The sequence below is a fragment of the Pan troglodytes genome, chromosome 7, assembly GCF_028858775.2.
Source record: "Pan troglodytes isolate AG18354 chromosome 7, NHGRI_mPanTro3-v2.0_pri, whole genome shotgun sequence".
Lineage (NCBI taxonomy): Eukaryota > Metazoa > Chordata > Mammalia > Primates > Hominidae > Pan > Pan troglodytes.
In genome coordinates this window covers 122,176,534-122,198,838 of record NC_072405.2, presented here as the reverse complement: position 1 = coordinate 122,198,838, position 22,305 = coordinate 122,176,534, and the positions used below count along the sequence as shown (strand labels likewise).

Here is a 22,305-nt window from a genome sequence, read left to right as displayed (position 1 = left end):
TGCAAACTGAATGCCAAATGATTTAAAGATACATACATTTCACCTCATCTTATTCATTGGTATTACCTTATTTTAAAATTCTTTTTTTTAACTTAAATTGTGGTAGAAACACTTAGCATGAGACCTACCTTCCTAACAAATGTTAAAGTATACAATACAGAATGCTTACCTGTAGTCACAATGTTACACAGCAGATCTCTAGAACTTACTCATCTTGTATAACTCAAACTTTGCCTCCCTTGAATGGCAACTCTCCATTTTCCCATTCCCTCTGCCCATGATAAAAACCATTGTACTCTGCTTTTATGTGTTAGAGTATGACAGAGTCATTTTTAAGCCAGGCTTATTCATTAAAATTGAGGATTTGGGTTTGTATTTTCCTGCCATTGATTTTGATGCAAAACATAATTTAAATAATGAAAAATTTTAACAAATTTAAGAAGCTATATTTTGAACTTACAAGTTAGAGGAGAATATAAAATGTGATCTTAAAACTTTGATGATATATAACCATAGTGGGGTCTATCATTTATGAAAAATTGTTGAAAAATATTTTTACCAGGCCAAAATTATGCCTTCTGATAAAATGATATTTTGCTGTGGGATAAAATTTTACTTATTATCCAAAAGCTTTGATATATTATATAAGTAACACATAATCTAATTTTAACGCCTTCATGTAAACAATGGCTTTTTAGCTATTGTCACAAAAAATTAATCAAATCCTAATGACTTCAAATAACAATATTTTATTGATTTCATGAGTCTGTGTGTCATCAAGATGGGTCTGCTAATCTGGGCCAGATGTCATCCTCAGCTGAGCCCATTCATGCATCTATGGTCAGTTGCCAGATCACCTGCCAGGTCAGCTGGGGACTGGATGGTCCAGTAAAGTCTCAGGTGGTATGATTCATCTCTCACCTTCCTTTAGGCCAGCTAGGATTCTTCACACAGTGTCTGGGTAGGGTTTCAAGAGAAAGGACAGAAATTTACAAAGCCCCTTTGAGGCCTAGAGTTGGAATTGGCACCACATTACTTGTGCTGTGTTTTGTGACCAAAAGAAGTCACAAGACAGGTAAAGGGAAAGAAAAGAGACTCCTCTCTTGATGTGAGCAGCTGCAAAGTCACACTGCAAAGGGTATGGATGTAGAAGTGAATTATGGTCATATTTCCAATCTACTATGAGTTTTAAGGAATTTTTAAAATATAACTTTTTTTTATTTAGAGTAAGAGTTTCACAGATATTTGTATAACTTAACATGATGCATTTTTTAAGTTCATGAACAAAATTTTATATCTTTCTTGCTAAATTTTAAGAGTCATAAATATCTCTCTTTGGTAGGGACAGGTCAATAAATAGCTTTGTTTATAAATAAAATAAGATTAATTGCAACTTAATTTATTTTAGCTGTATGCCCAAAAAGAATACTCCTCAGTGAAAATAAAAGCTTTGGGCTAACACATGTTCTCACTTATAAGTGGGAGCTGAATGATGAGAATACATGGACACATGGTGGGGAATAACACACACTGGGCCCCGTCAGAGCTGAGGGGTTAGGGGGAGGGGGAGCATCAGGAAAAATAGCTAAGGGATGCTGGATTAAATACTTAGGTGATGAGATGGTCTGCACAGCAAACCACCATAGCACATATTAACCTATGTAAGAAACCTGCACATCCTGCACATCATATACCCCTGAACTTAAAATAAAAGTTGAAAGGAAAAAAAAAAAGGTTTGGGCTAAGAATCTCTGAGTCCTATTGATACATTTATCAGTAGCATTGTTTCAGGAAAATCGTTTCCCCTCACTAGTTCCTTGCTAACCCATTTGTACAATGAAATAATGGAGTTGGGTATCCTCCAAGATTTCTTCTAAATCTTCCAACTTTTTTTTTTAGTGTTTCTTCTAGTATTCTCTGTGACAAACACATACACATGCACAAACACAAACACACACACTATTTACTCTGCTAAATGCAATCAAGAATATTCTAACTAGTAATTAATTTCCATTCAGTTAAAAACATCTAAATATTGCCTAGACTAGGATGTATCAGTCAAAGACAAAGTAATTATTTTAAAAATACCTTTGTAACAATTACAACCCTGATTCATATTCTTTTAACATGTATTTTCAAGTCAACATTCTCTAAAAACAAACAAGCAAAACCCCAAACTCCCCATTATTCCCTATATCAATTGAAATGGCCTTGTAAAAGATATACTAGTATATTGTGTTTTCAATTATTCACAATAACAAAAATGCTACAATGAGCATCTATCTATCTCTCCAGCTACCTTTATCATCTATCCATTTGATTTATCTAGAATGGCTACCAGAGGAGGAATTATTGGGTCAGAAATATATGTTGTTTTGTGTCAGATATTCACTCGCAGACAAGCAAGTTCGCACCAAGTGTTTCACATCAAAGGGTAAAAGACGCATAGCACCAAACACAGAGTCTAGCAATCCTAAGGTGAATGAGCTCTGTACACCTTTAACAACTTAAACTCTAGTGGCGTGTCTTCATGAATAACCTGCTGTGGATTATTTGGATCAGGCCTTACAGAAATAGGAAAAGCAGAAGGTCCTAAGGGGTCTCCAGCTATGGCAGCAGAGCATAAAATCCTTTGTATTTGGGTTTCTATTTCTGCTACCGAAGCAGAGGAGGCAGTATAGGCCAATTTTTATCCTCCCTCTCCTGTTACTCTGATTCAGAAAACTTCGTGTTCCCAGTACTTCTTTAAAACACTGCTCCCAGCACATCTTTAGGGCACTGACCTTATATCCACTGCCGGCAGACTTGTCCCGGGGTCCCTGTCTGCCTTGCCAATTTCAGTTCCTCTGCTTCAGCAGACCTTCTTCGTTCACATCCTTGAAGTCCCGTGTTCAGGCGCCACTTATTGAGCACCCGATTCCATCCCTGTTCGGGCGCCACTATGTAACCCGCACAGACCTAGGGGGATTAAACAAAGGGGGCAAACACGGAAATAAAAGACAAGAGACAAAAGAGTATATTTGGAAGAAGGGGTCAGGGGGCACCTTGCCTCTAGTGGACAAGGGCCCTGAGCTTTACACAGCTCTCCATATTTATTAGGCAAAAGAGATAGTGAGAAGGGTGGTGGAAGAAGGGGTCAGCTGCTCAATCCAGAGTAGGCTTGCAAGACTGCATTCCTCAAACAACAGGCTCTAGATGTCGCAGTAGATAACCTCAGCACCAGGGAGTGATTGCCTCCAGCAAACCTTCTATTGCCAGGAGCAGTTGTGAGTTTGCTCACATCCTGCATTCATGATAAACAGTTTGCTGTTTGATCATATAGCCTCCATTGGAATGCTGAGTTGGTCAGGTCTCATGGGCCTTCAGCTCCCTACAGTTTTGCTCTAAAAAGCTGAGCTTATGGTACTAATGTTGTTTTTGAAGTTTGATAAAATGTAACACTGTGATGTAAGAGGATAAAATTAGGTGAATCCTAATTGAGTGAGGAGTATTCAGGAATTCTGCAGTAACTTTGCAACTTTACTGCAAATTTAATGTTATTCCCAAATAAAAAAAGTTTATCTAAATACTGCAAAAAGATAAATCATGTTATCAATTGGAACTTTTATTTTTAAGTAAGTAAAATATAAATACATTGTGGTATATTCATACTGCGTAATAGTTAACAATGAATTAGCCAGATTTATATGCATCAGTATAGATGAATCTCATGACATACAGTTTCAGAAAGCAAATTGCAGAATACAATCTTTAATTAAACTCCAGGAAATGCTAAAATAATATATTTTTAAATATATGTACATATATGTACTTAGGAAATTTAAAAAATATGAACAGAATGTGCACTGAATTTATAATAATAGTGATATGATATGTCTAGGGAGGGTAATGTGCAGGAATTCAACCTGATTTGTTGTTTTGGTCCCTATAAGAAAAATTACAGCAAATTTATAAACAAAAGAAAATTTTGAAAATTATGCTTTAAAATGCCTACTGTAAAACCACCAAAGTGAGTTTCCATTAGTTAATTTTGATTCTCACCTCTTAGCTCTCTGTATTGTATTTACATTTTTGTATTGTAGTAATGCAGAACACTTCATCATCAACTGTTTTGTTTTGGTCAGTGTCCTCTAACTCTCAAATCCACCTTCTCTTCTCCATCCTTATTACTCTCACTGCAATTTGAATCAAATTCTTACAAGCCTGCTGCCTGTTGCTGTTGACCTAATTGCTCTTCTTGTGTCTGGCTGCGTCTATGGCTGATCAATGTTCCTCAAGTGACACACTGATTAAATTCTTCTCCTGCTTAAGCACCTTAAATGACATCCACATGTCAACTCCTTAAATACAGATCCATCTGCCTGATTTTCAAATAATTCCACAAAATGACTCAACGTAAACTTTCCTATTACCCACTTCAGCTGCATACTTTTATAATATTGCAGTTTTTCAGTACAACTAATAACTCCCAAACAAGTTTCATGCTTTGTCACTTTTTTTTTTTGTACCTGTTAATTCTTCAGGTTGAAATCACTTCTACAAACACTGCCTCCTGGAATCCAATGCAGCTTTCAAGGGAAAAACACCTATGTTGTGTCCTTTTGTAATTATTTTCTGATCCTAATTTACCTTCTTCCTTACCACCCCCACCCAATTGTGACATATATTTCTCTTACGTGCTCATAATACTTACCTAGTACATTTTAGTATCACATAGGTATAGACGTATTTATACTTGCCTTAAAACTAAAGGTTAGGATTTATGCCAATTACATGAGTTGGTTTAGTTTAGGAAATAAATTAATCTTAATATGGACATATTTGGGTATCTATTTTGTGGAACTGAAAAAAGGGCTGAAAAAATTTCTTAAGGTGGAAAGGTAATATTATGGAGATTAAAATGTGGAATATATTGAAAAGTAACCTGCTACTTGAATAATCACCTCTGTAATCATCCTTTGAAGGAAATTTAAAAAAATAAAACTTCACAAAGAAAATATACACCACTTTTGTATTAACGAATGTGGTTCAACAAAGCTTTTGGGCTGAATAAAAAGTAATTGTTCAGGAAAGCATTGTTTTAAGGAATACATATTAACAACAATAATTTAATGAATAATAATTTTACATGTGATGTCATGCTTTTTACCATGTCTTTTTGACAATAACAGAAAAGAAGATCTAATCTTTGCTCTGAACTAAATCTACTTATTTTAATGCAGTGACTATTATGCCTTTAATCTCTTTATGACCATATTAAAATAAATAGAAACTTTTAGAAATTTCAAGTGGTCAAAATTAAAAATAAATGTGTTATAGAAGTAGAAATGCTAATGTAATTCTAAAACTTAATTGTGATGAATTATGGTTAAAAGATAACAGAAACTTCTTCCCCATCCCTTTTTATTTTTTGATTCAATGAAGGAATGAAATGTATTTCAGTAAAGTAAATAGGAGAGACTAGTCCAGCTTTTTCAATACTGTGTTCCTCAGAGTAACTTTAAACGTTAATAGATGTTAAAAGAAAAAGAGGTTCTCAAGCAAATTTGGCAAATACTACATATAGTAGCCATCTCTTGGAAAGCTACAGTGAGAATTAGCATATATATAGCTCTCAGAATTCTTATTATAAATTTACTGTGTAAGTGTATTTATCCTGGCACTTCCCAAATTTACAATATAGAATCATTTTTTATTCCTGCAGAAGGTGTATTAGCATATTTCTTAAAACACTTTGAAAATGCTATACAAGATTCCCATCATTGGTCATTTGTACATCAAATATTTACCGAATATCTTCTACAATCCAGGCACTTGTTAGACTGAATTTATTTAAAAAAAGAGGCATACTCCTTGCAGTCAAGAGTCATCTGAGGATAGGGAGGAAGACGTCATAAGTCTTTATTGTGTGATATGTTAGGATATAGGTAAGTAGAGAGGACCATGTTGTGGACACCCAGCCACGTTGGCTCACAACAGATTGCTAACTACCTACTAATCACTGATAGAAAGGGATAGGGCAAAGGAAGTGTTATAGCATTTATTCTAAATATTGAAGCTGAGTTTTAAAGATTGAGAAGTTATACAAACAGGCACTATTGTAGCCTGTGAGAATGAGTAGAGGCTTAAAATAGTGTGACTTATTTGAAAAACAGTAGGTGATTTGACATAGAATTTACAGTGTGGGAGGAGAGAATGGTTAGAAAAGACACTGAAGAGGTAGGCATAAGGCAGATCCTTTCTGGAAAAGTAAGACTTGTGATCTAATGGATATCTGGGTCCATTGGAAGAATTTAACAACAGTGACATCATCAGATATATATTTTAGAGTTCTGTAAATGGATTAGAATGAGGAGAGCCTGGAGGCCACTGAATATGTAGACAGATACCTCAGAATTAAAATTTGTTTAGAGTGCATTTCTTATTTTAAAAATTCTCATTCCTACCCCAAAGCTTCATTCTGTTTGCTGAACAACATGTTATACATGGTTATCTCTGTTCTTTATGGGTAACAGCTGCTAATATCCTCTCCCATCCCCACACACATGCTTCCAGAACTGGGATATGGTGGGAATGAAATTGTTTTCTGGCAATTACTTTGTCAAATAAACACATAACAAATTTGGTTTTAAATATGTATAAGTATCTTAAGGAGCAAACAATAATTCTCATCCAGGAGAACTGACCAAAGTGATCACAAACTTTAGAATTAATAACTTATTAAAATAAATAATATATAAATTAAAAGTTGTGTATATATGCGGGAGTGAGAGGTGGTTGTTATTTAGCCACAAACCACATAACTGAGTTATAGATTCCAATTTTGGCAGTAGTGATCCAAGCAATGTTCTAGGGGAAGCTATCTTAGCTACTAGATTTCTATATAGTGGTCCTATTTAGTGTAAGAGTAGAAATGAATGGAAGGAGTGATGGTTAATAGATCTAACAAATTTGATGAATGTTTATACATACAACCTCATGCTTTTTTTGGTAGCCAGGTTTCTAGACTGAAAGTGGGCTTATACTGTGTTTTATTTTGGCCCAACCACTATGCCTGAGCTACTCGGCCATCTTTTATTTTAGGAGACACCATGTGGATCCTCACTCTACTACTGATACTCTACTAGTACTCTACTACTACCTGCCACTCGATCCTGCTGCAAGGGATTTTGTCATAAAAGCTTCTTGGACTCTCCCTGTCTATTTGAAGTGACTCTCATTTCTTTAACCATAATCCTTCCGTGGTCTCTCTCATAGTTGCTGTTTCCAACTTCCACCTAGCCACTTATACAGAATCCTGAGGGTCATTCTTGATTCCTTCCTTTAACTTAACTTCTACCTATGTAATCAAATGTAAAGTCCTGCCAATTTTACCTTCTAGACATTACTTTAATCATCTCTTCTTTCATACATAATATTTGAACAGCTTTATAATTGATTTTCTGGTTAACTTTTGTAACCATCAAATCTAGTATTCATTTCCTGATGAAGATGATCAAAATAAAATTTAATTGTTTTATCCACTTTCTTAAATCTGCATGTGACATCTCCATTACCTATAAAAAGGATTGTCTAAGACCTTTCCTATATCTATCACCTTCTCCCTGTTACAACTTTCTATAAAACAATAACATAGAAAGCGCCTTGGTGTTGATTTCACATGCATAAACCACAGAGCAAGACTATCTGGTTCAAAAACTGTGTGTACCTCTTACATGGCTCTTTTACCTCATATATATATATATGTTATATATGTTATATATTATATATATTTATATAATATATATACATCTGTGTGTGTATTTTATATGTGTGTGTATATATATATATCACTTATGCTGTAAAGCAGGATAAAAATAATAGTATTTAGTTCATTGGGTTGTTGCAAGAATTAAATGAGGTACCACATGAAAATTCTCAGAAGCAATCAATAAATGTCAGCTATTATGGTATTTATTTATCAACTTGTACACTCCAATAATTGACCCTGAGGACATTGTTATGCCAGGTGGGTCTAGCCACGTGTCATTTTCAAAGAGTCTATACTAATTCTAGGATGTCTCACTGTGTATAGATTAAAGAATAGACCTTTTAAAGAGAAAAATATAAATGCACATAGATTGAGTTTCATTAAGATAAGAAAAAAAAATGTCCCCTTGATATAGGTTGGATTTGTGTCCCTGCTCAAATCTCAATTCATGTCAAATTGTAATCTCCAGTGTTGGAGGAGGTGATTGGATTCTGGGGGCAAACTTCCCCCTTGCTATTCTTGTGATACCGTGAGTGAGTGGTCCTGAGATCTGGTTATTTAAAAGTGGGTAGCACCTCCTCATTCCTCCTCTTCCTCCTGCTCCCACCATGTAAGACGTGCCAGCTTCCCCTGGTTCTTCCACCATAATTGTAAGTTTCCTGAGGTCCCCCAAGAAGCAGGAGCCTGTACAGCTAGCAGAATCATGAGCCAATTAAACCTCTTTTTTTTTTTTTAAGGCAGAGTCTTACTCTGTCACCCAGGCTGGAGTGCAGTGATGTGATCTTGGCTCATGGCAACCTCCACGTCCTGGGTTCAAGCCAGTTTCCTGCCTCCGCCTCCTAAGTAGCTGGGATTGCAGGTGTGTGCCACCATGCCCAGCTAATTTTTGTATTTTTAGTAGAAATGGGGTTTTACCATGTTGTCCAGGCTGGTCTCGAACTCCTGACCTTAAATGATCCAGCTGCCTCAGCCTCCCAAAGTGCTGGGATTACAGATGTGAGCCACCAGACCTGGCCTGAACCTCTTTTCTTTATAAATTACCCACTTTCAGGTATTTCATTATAGCGATGTGAGAACGAACTAATACACTCCTTACCCTCCCATTATCTCACCAAACGGTATTCCAGTACCAGAGTTCTTTTGATCCCGTAGTGGGAAAGTACCTTCCCTCTACAGGGAGGCATTTTTACACTAAGAGATAATGATGATGGCTTGGACCATGGTAGTGGTAGTGGAGGTGGTGACAGGTGATTATATTATAAATATGTTTTGAGTATAGAAATGACTGATTTTTTTTTGACAGTTGGATTATGAGCTGAGAGAGAACGAAGAAAGTATAGGATGATTCCTGGGTCTTCGTTCTGATGAACTTGAAGAATGACGTTTCCCTGAATTGACACAGACTTTTTCTAGGAATAGGTGGGGAATAGATCTGGTTGATCATGAATACTGTTTTGATAGAGCTCTTTACTGTATTTATTTATGAAATCATATGACCTCTACAGTAGTCCTGGGAAGAAGGTTGTGATGAATCATAGTATGGGGGGAATTTGGTGTGAAATTATTATTGTTGCCTCTGTGTTAGTTATCCTTGGTTATTATCAACTGTAAACAGAATTGTATGTTTGGGAAAGTATTTCAAGATAATGATTGTGGTAATTCAGCTTATTATTCCTAAGTCACAGCATTTTAGAATAATATCCTTTGACTAATTAAGCATTGTAAGATTGAAGGTGTAGTAGTTAAGAGTGCTGGTGCTAGAGTCAGGATACCAACAATTGATTCCTGGTTCACCAACTGTGTGACATTGGGCAGGTTATTGAACATGCCTAGGTCTCACATTACTTACTGGGATAAAGAGAAAAATTAAACTGTAGTTTCAAGTATTAGGATACAATGATATAATATCCATAACACCCTTAACACAGTGCCTGGCATTAAATGCCCAATAAAGGTTAACTTTTAAATTATGATATTTTGGATTTTTACATTGTCACTTGTGTAAGTTCTTTCCTTATTTTACACAGTGAATTACTATTTCTGATTTAAAATACCTAGTCAGTTTATATTTTATTATGGTTTTCCTATTGAACATAATTTTGTATTAGTTCTACACTTTCAATAATTTAACTTCTATTATTTTTTCTTGCCTAGTTTAAACGTGAAATGTTCAGTAATTCAACACTCATAAAGTCTATGTAAAAATGAATAAAAAATGAATATTTTTGAGGAAATAATAAAGTAGTGTCTGTATATACACAGAAATAGTGTTTAAGAGACTGGTTTGTTTTATAATTAGAATATGTTTATGTATAAAATAAAACTGAAGCCCCTTTCATAGGAAACAGAGGTTAAAAATAGCATAATAATAGTCTGTAAAATAATAGGAAAAAAACAAATCAAGAACTACTAAGCTAAGAAAGAAAGAAAGAAAAAGTATTCAATGGGAATTAAAATAAATTAATACCTTGAGAATCAACTACCTAATCACCAAGTAATCAGTATAAATTTGATTTTTATTGGATAGCAACAAAAGCCACAAATTTTACTTGCTACCTGTTTCTTGTAATATTGTTTGGGCTTTTGCTTTTATTCCAAACTTCAGGTAAAATTAGTATTAAAGAACTTTTTAAATTGAATCTCAAAAAGTATGCATAGGGAAAAAAGTAGACTGAAGTTATAATTGTAAATTTTCTACAAAAATACGTTTTAAAACATACATTCAATTAAAATGCAGCTATACTCTTCAAGTAAGTGAAAAAAAGCCATCCCAAAGATGCAAAATGATTCAGTATTTTCTTAAAAGTGTTTTGTTTAACAAAATCACTTGGAATCATATTTTATATAAGCTAAAAATTAGTTGTATAATAGTCTGAAATATGAAATTGCCAATATTTTGTTGTATTGACCTATAAAAGTGGTAATTTCCTAATTATACCTAATAGACTAAATATGGGATCTGTATTTTAACAAATATCTTTGTGGTATCCATATTTGAGAAAATTTGATCATCTGGCAGCATAATTCACAAGTTGTCACTAACCATAATTGTAGGAATAGCCTAAGTCAAAGTGAAACACACTTTGAAAGCTGTATTATTCCTCATTTTTCATAGCTGATGTCCTGAAAAATAGAAGATTCACCCCAAAAGATGATTCAGATTCTTCATTTTACAGCTGTATGATTTGGGACAAACTACCTAATCTCTCTCTCTTCCATTCTCACTCCCCACCTCCCACCACTCATTTGTAAAATGAAAGAAATAATCCCAGATCTACTGAATTCAGCTGATTTTACATGACTGAAATATTACATTATATGTGAAATTATTTGGTAAACTCATTTAACACCATTTTCTGGTACCACATATAATGAATTACTGGTAAAGAAAACATTTGTAAGTATATTTACTTATGGATTATATTGATCATCTACTTATTTTTTAACATATTTAGTACATGATGTTTCTAGACTAAATGGATACATCTGCCTCAAATCACTCATAAGATCAATTATAAATGGAAAATTTTCTCGAAATACAACAGGATAAAGTTTCAGAGATAAGAGGGCCGTAGCCAACAAGAGCTAATTAGCATGAGTCTTATCTTTAATACACTTTAATATTTAAATTTAGCATTAAATGATTCCTAACAAAAAGAAAATATATTTTAGATCACAAATCTAAATATAACTAACAATATTTTCTTCAATGTGCCTTTTAAGTTCCTCCTTAAGTAACCGAGCAGCTTAACTTCAAAATGCATTTTAACTTTTTCCCCTTTCTATTTTCTCCCTAGTTTTGAGACGTAACCTTGAAGCAAACTGCAGAAGCCTTTTCCCATAATCTTGAAATAGACTCCCCACCTACCCTTTCCCGTAGGATACTCTCATATTTATCAAATTATATGCTAATATCTAATTATGTGCTTAGCTAGAAGTTCCAAGGGCTAATCTTGAGACAGACAGGCCAAACCTAGAGACCCAGCTGCAAAATTCCAGAGATTACCTCAAGGCAGCTCGGCAGCCACCTTGCCATTGTTGAGATGATGCCAACCTGCGATCCAGATGGTCTGTGACTCAAGATAGCCACCAAACAAGATACACAGACCTTCCACTCAGCACAACTCCTACATGCCTCCTCTATCAAGTTTCCCTTTTTAAACCCTTGCCTTCTCCCCAGAAATTCAAAGTGGTTACTTTGGATGTGAATCCTGCCATTTCTATTGCTAGTTTTGGTGAATAAAGTCACTTTCTTTCCACCATACCTTGGTCTTGTTATTGGGCTCTGCAAGCACTGAGCAGCCAGACCTGAGTTGAGTTACACTTATGCAGTTATCCCCGTTGGCTAATGTAGAAATAAATGTGGTGCTTTCTCTGGGTTTTCATTTTGCCTAATTTATCTCAGACTTGTTGCTGAAGATACCAGGAAACTAGCAACACCAAGGGACAATTTCAGAACCAAAAAGTCCCCAACAAAAGCCTGTTCTCTCTAGACAAAAGACTAGAAAAGAAAAACTTTTAGAAAATAGCCACTTTAGCCAAACACGACAGAAAAACTCTTCTCGACTCCTAACTATGCTATCCAAGGTTGAGTGGGGAATTAAGAATTCCACACTTGCTGGACTATAAAAGGCACCCTAGGGCCCTGCCAAAGTAGGGATAAAGAAGTCCAAGTTCAGAAAGCCAGAACTTTAATCCCTGCTAGGTTATAAGAAGCCTCATTCCCCTTCCCAGTGAAGTCATGAAGACCATATAGGAAGCCTGGACTTCCACCCCACCAGACAGTAATGAAGCACCTGTGCTTCTCCCTACTGGGGTATTGCCAGAGAAGGTCTAGTGCAGAGACAGGGCTTCTGCCATCACCCTGCAGTAATGAGTCCCCCACCCCACAGTGTCAGAGGAGGCCACCTCAGGGCTGACAGTGGTTTTCCCTAGATACTATAATTACACAGTTTTGATTGTTTGGTTGTTTGTTTTTAATCTTACTTATTACCATTTTTGTTTTCTGGTAGAACTTTTCCCAAGGAATATGTACTATTTTTACCATCAGACAAAATAGTAGTTGGGGAGTAGATCTGGTTGATCATTAATGTTGTTTTGATAGAGTTCTTTACTATATTTATTCATGAAATCATAGGATTCGTACAATAGTCCTGAGAAGAAGGCTGTGATGAATCATAGTATGGAAGGAATTTGAGGGAAGTTATTGTTGTTGCATCTGTGTTAGTTACCTTTGATTATTATTGACTGTAAGCAGAATTTATAAATATAAGAAAATTGAATCTGCCCTTGAAAAAACATCTAGTTTATGTAATATAAATTTTTTTGGAATAATGGTAATGAACTGTTAGATCACTTCCATTTTGTATTAAATAAGGACAGTAAGTTATCAGAATTTTGTCTAGTTCTTATATAATTTGTGATAATTTCCTACATAATAATAACCAATAACCAATAAAACAACTAAACTTCACAAGTAAGTATGTATTGACAAGGACCCACTGACAGAGAAAGAGCTTGCCTAAAAGTATGTGAAAAACTAAAGATATATAGTACTTAATGAAGCAACAGGAAATGTGTTTGAAATGTGGGGAAGAGAGAAGTAAAAGAAAATAAGCACTGAGGCTAAACAAGAAAATACATACTAAAGATATAATTAAGTTGAAGGCAGCCATGTCAGGGCAAAGGGGTCTGACTTTGCATTTCCTGCAGTCAGTTATTCTTAATTTTACTTTTTAATTCATATGTCTAGAACAGACTCAACATAGTGCTCTTGCTGATATTCCAATGTCATGTTGAATAAGATTGGTGTCTATATATTCTTTAACATACATATCTGTGGTATCTTTTTTCCTTTCAGTCAGTGAATTTGATTTTTTTAATTTATTTTGTCTTTTTCTTTTGTCTATAATTATGGTGTTCTCCTCCAAACCCCTCAATTCAAATCTGTTTGTGGGCAAAACAAACAGTGCTTAATATAGTAGTTAATTCAATTCCACTATGATCCAGGAAACAGCTTATACTGCTCAGTGCCTACACTGCATTCAAGTGTGAGTAATGTAATACCTCCCCTACACGTAAGCTGTATTTTGAATATATATTGTACTGCTATTTATAAATAATAGTGATAATAATCTGACAAAGAACCAATATTTTATTTTAGGAAAATCACCATGCAAATATATACTCTTAACATTTTTTTGAAGAGGAACTTTTTCTCAGTCTATACCCTATTAATTATAATGACCCAGAAATTTTTTCATATGAGCTTTTATCCACACAACTGGTTTTAAATACTAAACTACAGCATATTTCCCACTGTTGTTACTCTCTACCCCTCCACTGTTTACTTTTAATTTATCTCAAAAAGAGGGATATATTTTATTTTACAATTTTAAGGGTGCGTATATAGTGGGGAGTCGTAGTGGCTAACTTTGACTCTTGGGATCACACATTAACTGACCAAGAAGTTTAAGGAGGTATTTTTTTTCTTAAGTTCAACAGATTGGTGAATCTTTTCTAAATTAATAAAATGAAGCAATACAAAAGAAGGATTGGATAGAAAAATCACCCACTTTTACTACCCAGAATAAGGCAATTGCATTCCGCTAGTTTTTAAGGCACTTCTCATACAAATTTTATTCCCATATCTTCAAAACGCCTACTCCTGCTTTTCATCTACATTGTTCTGTAGTTATTAATACTAGTTATGAATGGTGGTTAAGAATTACAATTCAAAATCTTACTGAATAATATGTTGGAATAAATTACATGTTCTTTCAGGAATAAAAGCTACTTGTTTTTATAGCACACTGACTAAAGAAGAGAATTTTAGTCTTGTCAGTTCAAGACTACAGAGATATAAGGTTTACCAGAATTAAGAAAGTGTTAAATCTGCTTTGATGAGATTCTGTGAAGGTGGATAGAGAAACCTACATTACTTCCAGATGCTAAGTGAGGATTATATATGAGACTAGTTTCCTATGGGTCCTGGGAATTTATGAAATTAAGATTCATTTAGACCGTGATTAAGTTAACTACTGTGTTTATCGGGTGTTCTGGAAAGCAGACACTGAGATGGGGTTACGAGTGCAAGAATTTTATCAGGATTGGGCAGGGAAAGTCTTCAGACTATGCAGCAGAGCTGACCGCTGGGAAAGGGAAAGAAAAAGGGGGAGAAGCAGGATTAAGTATGTGGAGCCTTAGATTATAATGCAGATATGACAAATTCTCAGCTACACAATGGGAAGCTCCAAAGCAAAGACTGATAATTACAGGAGTCCTGGATTAGGTAGAAATGTCCAGGCCTTAGTAGTTCTAATGAGCTCAGTATTTGGCTAATCTGTGCAGCTCACTGGTGATTTCTTTCATTAGTGAAGATCTTGGCAGCAAACCTCCATGTGTGGCAAAGTCCATCTCTTGTACCATACAGACCCACTTTTCCATATATTTTGACAGCAGTCCCTCCAAGGTACCAATAGAGGACTTTCTAAGGAAAAACTTAAAAGAGGATGGATAGTGAGATAAATTACAACACTCACCACTACAGTGAGTCTTAGGATGTAACTGGTATTCATTACCTCCTTTCTCCATTAAAAATTCTTAGTTCCTTATGTTCTTAGCTATCACCTCCACTGGTCTCAGTGGCTTACCTGGTAGTGTCATTTAAAATTTCATTTCTAAGGGAACTGAGCTCCTGGAAATCATTCTCTTGTTGAGTCAGAACTGATGAACTTACCCCTTGATATTCACACAGTTTGAATATGTCCCCCCAAAGTTAATGTGTTAGAAATTTAATTGCCAATGTAATAGTGTTAACAGGGCATTTATGAAGTGATTAGGTCATGGGGAACCACCCTCATGAATGGATTCATGCTGTTATCACAGGAGTGGGTTAATTATCATCAGAGTGGCTTTCTTTTTAAAGTGAGTTTTTTTTTCCCACAGGCACACTCCCTTGTGTTCCTATCAACCATGTGATGACACAGTAGGAAGGCGCTCACCAGATGTCAGCACCATGTTCTAGATTTACCAGCCTCTAGAACCATGAGAAATACATTTTCTACATAAATTATCCAGTCTGTGGTATTCTGTTCAGCAGAAGAAAATAGGCTTAATCAGGAAATTGGTCTTCAGAAGTAGAACTGTTGTTATAACAAATACCTGAAAATGTGAAAACAGTTTTAGAATTGGGTAATGGGTAGAGGCTAGAATACTTTGGAGGAATACACCAGAAATAGCCTGTATTGCGGTGAACAGAACATTTAGAGAGATTCTGGTGAATGCTCAGAAGAAGAGGAGAGCCATAGGATCTGAATCTTCTTAGACATTACTTAAGTGGTCGTGATGAGAATGACTGATTTCTGTCAACATAGAAATATGGGCAGTACTGACCATTCTGTTGGGATCTAAGACAGAAATGAGTAACAAGTTTTGAAAACTGTGGTAAGTAACATTCTTATTATACAGCAGTGAAGAGCTTTGATGAATTGTGTCCATGCCTGAGGGCTTTATAGAAGGCAGAATTTAAGAATGACACAGTAAAATATCTGGCAGAAGAAATATTTTTAAGCAGCAATGTGTTCAGGTTGCTCTGTGGTTACTTGTAAGGACATACAGTGAGATGAAAGAGCAAAGGAATGACTTAAAGTCATACTATGTGATTAAAAGAGAAATGGGGGAAAAATTAGAAAATGCACAGCCTGATTATCATAAAGAGTAGAAAACCACGCTTGGGAGAGAATAATAAGGAACAGAATACTAAGGGTGTGTCTGAGAAATTATTTGCTAAAAAGATTACTGTAGAAATAAGGGAGCTAGATGCTATTCATCAACACAGTGTGTCCTGTTGAAAGTTCCTGAAGGCATTTCCAAGATCTTCAGGGCTGCCCCTTCAATCACAGGCCAAGAGCTCTAAAAAAGCAGAATGGTTTTGGGAGCTGAGTCTAGGGTACCCTCTATGGGCTCACTGCCAAGAGTTGCCTCAGAACTCTGGTGCAGCATCCTGTGACTGCCCCAACTATGGCTTAAGCACCCTCAGCTGTGACTCAGTCTTCCACTCTAGGAGATACAAGCCATAGATTTTGGCAGCATTCACATGGTACTAATTCTGAAGGCACACAGAATGCAAGAAATGAGGGGGTATGGCTTTCTCAATCCAGATTTCAAATAATTTGCAGACTGAATGAAAGCCTAGGCAGAAAACAGCCACAGAAATGGAGCTACCACAGAGAGCCCCTACTAGGGAAATGTTGAGCAGAAAATGTAGAACTGGAGCTGCCACAGAGAGTGCCCAATAGAGCAATGCCTAGAGGGGCCATGAAAGTAGAGCCACCCCAAAGTCCCCAGAATTGTAGAACTATCGCCGTGCAACTGCAGCCTTGGAAGGCTGCATGCATGAGACATCCTGTGGGGGTCTGTCCTGCAGACTCCAGCTTGCCCAATAGATGAATAATGTACCCAGACACCAATATTTAGTGAAAGAGCAGCTAGGGGTCTGAGCCACTCACAGACACCAAGGAAGGTGCTATAAAGAGTCAGCAGCCATGACCTCAACTTGCTGGCCCTGCTGGCATTTATTCAGCCCACATCAAATAACGAAGGTCTCAAGTAAACATCACTAGAAGGTAATTACCGTTGCTGACTCCCCGCGTAGAGAGCAATCATGGACCCACGGATAGTCAAAGTTTAGTCTTAGGACCACATGAGTAAACAAGCTATTTAGATAGACTCCTCTACATTCCTATGTTAAATTACCCTTGCTATAGCTCAAAGAGGATTAGGCTGCCTTCAGCCATAACTCTATCCTGAGGCTTTTGCAGAAACCTTCTGGCCTTCCAAGAAGATTTGTGTTTATTTTACCATTTCTCCCACCATCCTGATTGAACCCCTAAAACATCCAGCCCATCAGAGCTGCTGTGTGGGCCGAGCCCAGCAAAGCCTAAGGATGGGGCTGCCTGAAGCCTTGGCGACTCAACTCTCACCCCAGTGTGTCTAGGATGCAAGATATGGAGTCAAAGGAGATCATTCTACAGCTTTAAAACTTAGAGCCAGTTACCCTTCTTTTCTTGCCTATTTCTCCCTTTTGGAATGGAATGTCTATCCTATGCTTGTTCCACCATTGTATTTGGAAGTAGATAACTTGTTTTAATTTCGCAGGCTCACAGCTGAAGGAATTTGCCTCAGGGTGAATCATGCCTTGAATCCCACCTCTAATTTAGATGAAACTGGGACTTTTAAGTTGATACTGGGGTAATTTAAGACTTTTGAGACTATTGGGATGGAATTACTGCATTTTGCATGTGAGAAGGACACAAATTTTGGAAGATAGGGTTGGAACACTGTGGTTTACATGTGTCCTGCAAGAGTGCATGTGTTAGAAACGTAATTGCCAATATAAAAGGATTAAGAAGTGGTGCCTTTAACAAGTGTGTAGTCATGGGAACTCCACACTTATGAATAGATTAATGCCATTATAATGGGAGTGGGTTAGTTACTGGAGGAATGATTTACTTATAAAAGTGAGCTCTCTCTCACAAGTGCTTTTTTGCCCTTCTGCGTATTTGCATGGTATGACATTGCAGGAAGACACTCACCAGCTGCGAGTGCCATTCTCTTAGACTTCTCAGCATCCAGAACTATGAGAAAGAAAGGTATTTTCTTTAAAAATTACTCAGTCTGAGGCATTATGTTTTGGGAACAGAAAATGAACTAAGACAGGAAGGGAAAGGAATAATGCCATTATTATAGGAGCGGGTTAGTTCCCAAGGGGATGATCTGAGTTTCACATAAAGCCTTTCTTCTCCCAGTTGTTTAATGACAGTCCCACCTCCTCCTGCTAATCAGGTTAAATTATTCTGTATTAGATTGTGACCCTCCCTCCTGCCTGTAGAATCCTGAACATAAGAAGGCAAAAGTACTTAGATGGCAGTCATGGCCTATAACTCAATAGATCTCTTGTATGTCACTTGAAAGGCTCCATTTTGGGACTTGAGGCTAATCCTGCAGATCTCAGAGTTGTAAGGATAGGAAGCATAAGTCCCTCAATTGTCATGGAGAATAATTGGTAAGTGAAGCACTTGTTCTTCTATTCCTTAGTCTCAGACCCATGCATTCTTCCTACCAGGTACACAGGATCATACAGAGTTCTCTGATTCCATGTGTATATGTTATCTTGGAGGATATGGCCTTTAAGAAGGCACTTCAGCTGCACCTGCAGCAGGCCATTCCAATGCTCTCTTAGGACAGTTTCTTCTGGATGGTAAAATGTATGACAAAACCAGTGAATTTTATGGTTGTAGGCCTGCTCCCATGCTTCCACGGTTTTAAAACATGTCCCTATGTTGATGCTATTTTATGGAATCCTATATGCCTTTGGATGAGGTCTCTGTAAGCCCCAAGATAGTGGTACTGTTGAAGCTCTTCAGGTCATTTCCCTTTGGCTGCCACTTTGACTTGAAGAGCACTAAAAGCCTTTCTGGTAATTGTGTGTTACAACCTGACCCCTATGGCTTTGGGGTCATAATTCACATTTCTATCAATAATCCAAGTTCATTGACAGCCTCTTCTACCATCAGTCCTGGCTTGCAGAGGAGAGCAACCTTAGAACTCTTTAGTGTACCTCTCATCAACACATGTCTAATAGTCTTGGTGAACAGTGTTACTTCTTATCATCCTATGCAACATCATCTTTGGGTGAGTCTTGTAGCCTCAAAAAATGTATCCATTCCAGCATGCCCACCTCCCTGAGCCTTTTAATTCCTTCCTTTGCCATTCGTGGTTGCATTACTGGCACTTCAATCTTATTCAGCATAGGTGACACTCTCCAGGTTTCTAGAAGCCACTCTCATGAAGAATTTGCGTAGTGCCCTAGGATACTTATCGGATATTAAATTCTGTGTCTCAAGTGTGTGAGCTCCAGTAAGTATTCTCCTTCTTATCTAATCCTGTATTCCAGCTCTCTTGATCAAACATCTTCAACATTTAGGACCACAGGTACTCCTTTGACTTCCATTAATGTGAGATAATTCTTGTAGCTCTTCCAGGGTGCAGTGTTTTCCTACTTTATCAGGCCTAGATATTCCTGGTTGAGTTTTTGCTGGCACTTAATCTTAGTTATACTTCTGGCAGCCAAGAGACAAGGTGAGGTTGATGGGGTTTCCTATGGACTTGATGGGAGAAGCCTCTTGGGTGTCTCCTAGATAATGATGTTGGCTTAGGCTCTGGAGAGTCCTATCTTTTAATAGGGAGGCCACCTTTCTTCAGTTTTTGAGAATCAGAAGAGTCTGGAAGTCAAAATCCCTAGGGCATGTATCTTTATGTCTCCATCCTCTGTTGGAACTAGATCATAGGAGAGCTAGGGTTAGATAAATAAAGCTAAAACCATACCATTAGTTTGAAGTTGGAATGTGTATTAGTGCATTTTCATTCTGCTGATAAAGACATAGTTGAGACTGGGAAGAAAAAGAGGTTTAATTGGACTTACAGTTCCACATGTTTGGGGAGGCCTCAGAATCATGGCAGGAGGTGAAAGGTACTTCTAACATGGCAGCGGCAAGAGAAAATAAGGAAGATGCAAAAGCAGAAACCCCTGATAAAACCATCAGATCTCGTGAGACTTATTCACTACCATGAGAACAGTATAGGGGAAACCACCCCCATGATTCAAATTATCTCCCACTGGGCCCCTCCCACAACACGTGGCAATTATGGGAGTACAATTCAAGATGAGATTTGTGTGGTAACACAGCTAAACCATATCAGAATGCAATATAAAAACAGAGAAAGAGGTTGTGTTTATACCACAAAACAAAGAACTAAGAGCACTAGGAAGAACTAAATCCCATGAGCAAATATAAGCATTACCAATAAAATATTTAATGCTTTTCAGTATCTAGTTAGAGTCTACACCACTTATAGGTTTTAAAATATTATTTCTATAAAACTTGTTAAAATTCATTATGTATTGGAATTAATTAGGAGTAATGTGAGGGTTTGGGCCATTTAAAAATGGTAGGAGGATAGTGCAAAAGCCAGAGAAGGATGTACTCAGAAGTTTGTTAGTAGTAAGATAAAACTTTTGATTTTAGAATTTTGAAATTTTTTGCCACTATTTCAAATAAAATATTTACTTCTTTATAAATAGAGTTATTACTATTTTGTTAATTTACTCCTAATTGAAATAAACTTATGAAGTTTCATCTACTACTCAAATAAGGCACCACTGATTATATGCTTGCATCTTCCAGAAATAAAAGCAGATAATCTTAAAGGATATTTTTTTAAAAAAAAACCTCATTAAAATTGTCTTGAAATTGTAACTATTTTAGAGTAAGTAGAAAGTCTCAACTGGTTATTCAATCTTAGGTTAACACAGAAAATAAGTTAAAACAAATACAGCGGTGCTATGACAGCAACAGTTTACTGCAGGCATTTTCAGTTTCCACTCTTTAATGTTTAATGTGGTGTGTCACTGTAGGTATCTCAAAATAAAAACCCATTTTTTTTAATGCTTCAAATAAAAAGTCATGTATATTAAAACTTGGCTAAGATAGTCACACAATTAGAAAATAGTAAGGGAACAGATGACTTCGGCAATTACTGCATCTTGAGATGAAAAATACAATTTTCCTTATTATTAATAGAGGAGATTTGTGAAGGATTAAGATCACAGTGACAGCAGGTTTGAAGCAATGAGACATCACTATCAATACCTGTAGGACACTAGTGCTCATAAATAAATCCCATGGTGTCCTCAATTTCAATTGAATGCTCCTGTCCAATCTTTGAAAACATTAGTTATCAAAAATATACTTTTAAGAATATAATAACCAATGAGAAGAAAAAAAATTTCAAGAAACATGAACAATTTTTATCACTCTTTAATATCTGAAAATGTTCTTCTGATTGTTTTTCTATGCTAAAATTCCTAACACTAAAATTCTTAATGATCTCCCATAGCGGTTGCTGTCAGAACACCTAACTAAATACTTTTCATAGTTATATTGAGGTATGAGTGGGAAGAAAAACTCAGGAAATAATCATTTATTAAGTACCTACTCTAATAATATTAATACTAGTTAATGTTTATTGAATGCTTGCAATGTGCCGGGCACTTCAAATAGAAAACTTTATTTAATATTCATAATAACCTTATTATTTTGTAATTTGAATACTGAGATTAACCTCTCAAAAGTTACAAAATTCGAGGTTAATCAAGCTCAGCTGAAATTCAAACATGGAGAATCACACTCACATGTCCAGGTTTTTGAACATAGACAATATAGCTTTACTATGTGCCATAAGCTAGGTAGTCATCTTCATGTACATTATGGATTTAATCCTTTAGATAAACCTATACAATAAATACTTTTAAAAAATTACCTTTACAGAAGAACTACTGGAAATTCAGGGCAGTTTTACACTCAGGAAATTGAGATTCACAGTTGTATTATGTTATGCTGCGTACTAAGATTTAATTTTTTATTCAAAATGTTACAAAATCACATTGGTTTATATGTGATTATGTAATTGTCTCCCTTTCCTAATTATGTCTG

At 36.1% G+C, this 22,305-nt stretch overlaps 2 long non-coding RNA genes across 2 annotated transcripts in view; one reads left to right on the top strand and one right to left on the bottom strand.

The window, feature by feature from the left end:
* Window positions 1-22,305, top strand: part of LOC129135757 (uncharacterized) — a 228,936-nt gene that overhangs the window by 191,957 nt on the left and 14,674 nt on the right. The gene's annotated exons all lie outside the window — the stretch shown is intronic.
* On the bottom strand, window positions 766-4,614 carry LOC107976521 (uncharacterized). Its single transcript, XR_001720566.2, has 3 exons — window positions 4,509-4,614; window positions 2,784-2,958; window positions 766-957 (listed from the first exon to the last, which is right to left on the bottom strand). It is a non-coding gene; the product is annotated as an uncharacterized LOC107976521 (long non-coding RNA).